Here is a 2964-nt window from a genome sequence, read left to right as displayed (position 1 = left end):
TATTATTTGCAGTGTAAACTAGGCTTGTCTGTCCATTAAAACCAACGTGGGATTTTTTTTTTTCCATTGGATATGTATTTCAAATCAGAATCTCCAGGGGTTTGGCCAAGAAAGTTGTAGTTTTGTTTCTTTGTCATGCTAAGTTCCCCCAGCAGATTCTGATGCAGCCAACCTAGAACTGAGAGCTTTGGTGCTAGATTGGACATGGTTTGAGGGAAAAAGAGGAAGCAAGGATAGTTTCTCATTTTTCATTTTCTATTACTTTTGCCTAGGCCAAGTAATATACTGTGTCCAGAAATGGGAAAGAACGGGAGATGAACAGGCTTGAGAAGCTTATTTAGAAACTACTAATGGTGACCCCAGATGAGCATAAACATGCATAGCTGAGAGTTTTGTGGCACCAAACTGTACAGTGAGGTTTGAGAGTACCCAAAGGCCTCAGAGTCCAGAATTCTCTTCCCCACAATTTTCATAACTTGCTTGCATTTTTAGGGGAGGGTGAAAGAGGAGGAAGAGGGATTGTATCTAATTCACACTAAGGAAAGGCGTATGGCAACCACGGAAATAATATGTGCTTTGAATTAAGTGTATTATTTCCCAGGAATAGAAGAGGGTGGAGTTGAGGGGGCCTGAAAAGAGCTTGGTGGGAGGCTGGAATTGGGGGCCCCAGCACTTTGGCATTGGTTCACAATTGAAGCTTCACTGCCATTGGTTGCAAGAATAAGAAACTGGACCAACTACTTTTACTGCAGTTTTTACTTCTGTAGTTTTTACTACATTCACATTGTGTGGTGTTCAAGCAGTGTGCAAATGACAGAGCAGAGTCTGAATTACTGGTTTCAACTGCTTCTTCCTGGGTAAAGATTCCAGCCACTAGTCCCAAGTAGTGTCTTGTGGCATTGTGGCAACTCTTTGAGCACTGACGATGTCTTTGATTGTGGCCACGGCACAAGGATGTCTTTGATTGTGGCCACGGCACAAGACAGGCTGCCGTTCTGGTTAATGATTTTTGTTCATATGTAAACTTGACCTCAATTCTCAGCCTAGAGTTGTATCTAGTGAAATGCTGGTCTAGCTGCTACTGTACATTACAATTTGGTCTCATAAGAGACAGGAAATTCCAGGAAATTCTCAGCAATATCCTGGGGCAGGGCAGTTGGATTGTTAACGTTTCAATTTGTATGCTAAAGTGATTTCTGTATTTTACCTAGACTTTCTCTTTGGTTGGTCATCATGTTTGGTAGGGAATTAAAAAGTCTAGGGAATTGAAAAGTATAGACTAGGGAATTGAAAAGTTGCAATACCACAAGAACTGTTACCACAGTATTCAGTATTCGCATAAGCCTCAGAAGACAGCAGTAATGGGCTGTTGTTTTGCTTATCTGTTTTCTCTGTATTAAAGGTTCTTGATTATTTCCTGTTTGTACTTCAGCAATATTAGGGAAAAAGGGTCATTCTTATCTACAGCTGTGGTGGGAAGGACAAACATAGGAATTTTTATCAACAACCTTAATTTTTTTTAAAAGTGTTACTAGTTTGGTACTTTTGAATTTTGTTTTTCTGCATTTTATATACAACTTATTTGAACTAAAACTAATGTCATGCAGTATAAACGCTCAGGATGTAGGAATCAAAATATCTGGCTCTTAAATTTACCAAATTATGAAGGCCAGTTTTAAGGAAACAAAGACAAGATAAAACAAAAAGGGCAAAGCTTTCCCCTGTACTGGGGGTGGCCTAGAGTTTTATGCTTCCCAGGCTATAGCAGGACACTCAATCCCCCCTCCTCCCCGAAGACCCCACCCCCAACAGCAGCAGCTGCGTAGCAGGTCTGGTCGAGGCTGGAATTTGCATCTCCTCCACCCACCTCCACCCAGAAGTCCTGAGGCCTGCTCCCTCTCCACTGGGATGGTGTCAGGAGGCCTCTGGAGAGTCGGGGCTTTTACGGGTTTCACTGCTCAGCATCACAAGGCAGCCGCCCCCACCCCCACTGCTGCTGGGATTCAGTGGAGGCCGTGGGGGAGCAGTGACAAGGTGTCCCCTACCCAGCAAGCATATTAGAGGGAGACCTAGTGGAAGCCTGCGTTTCCACGCCCATCGTAGTGAGGTGGCCAAGACAAGTGTCCCTCCTTCATTGGAGTCTTGTAAGAGGAGGCCATTTAAAACACTAGATTTAAGTAAGATCCAGAGTCTACATCACTCGAAATAGCCAGGTTTCAGCAGAAAATAACTCGTCATACCACAAACCAAGGAGATCTCAAACCGAATCGGGAAAGACAACCAACAGATGCCAACATGGAGATGACAGATGTTAGAATTACTTGACAAGGATTTTAAAACAGGCAATCACAAAGATGCTGCAATAAACAATTATAAACACCTTTGAAACAAAAGAAAAAATAAATATCAGCAAAGAAATAGAAGACATAAAGAAGAACTAAATGGAAATTTTAAAATTGAAAAATAGCTGAAATAAAAAATTCCTTGGATGAGTTTGACTGCAGAATAGAGCGGAAAAAGGGGGAAAAAGTCTGTGAACTTTAAGATAGAATAGAAATTAGTCTGAGCAACAGAGAGAAAATAGAAAAAGAAAATGACCAAAGAGCCTCAGGGATATGCAGAACTGTAACAAAGTAATAATCACATCATTGGAGTTCCAGAAAGGAGAAGGAAAGGGTGGAGCTGAAAAAGTATTCCAGGATAATTGGCTGACCATTTCCCAAATTTGGCCAAAAATATATATATATATTTTTGAGAAGCTGGGTGAAACCCAAAGAAATCCAACAAAAACTAAAGCCAAAGAAACTATCTTGAAAATAGCCAGAGGGAAACAATACATTTTCTCTGGGTGAAAAAATAATTAGAATGACAGTTGATTTCTCATCAGAAACCATGGAGGCCAGAAAAAAAAAAGTGATACAACATTTTGCAAGTGCTATAGGAAAAGAATTGCCAACCCAGAAT

Source organism: Dasypus novemcinctus, chromosome 17 (assembly GCF_030445035.2).
Source record: "Dasypus novemcinctus isolate mDasNov1 chromosome 17, mDasNov1.1.hap2, whole genome shotgun sequence".
NCBI classification, from domain to species: domain Eukaryota; kingdom Metazoa; phylum Chordata; class Mammalia; order Cingulata; family Dasypodidae; genus Dasypus; species Dasypus novemcinctus.
Note: the sequence above shows the minus strand (reverse complement) of the source record.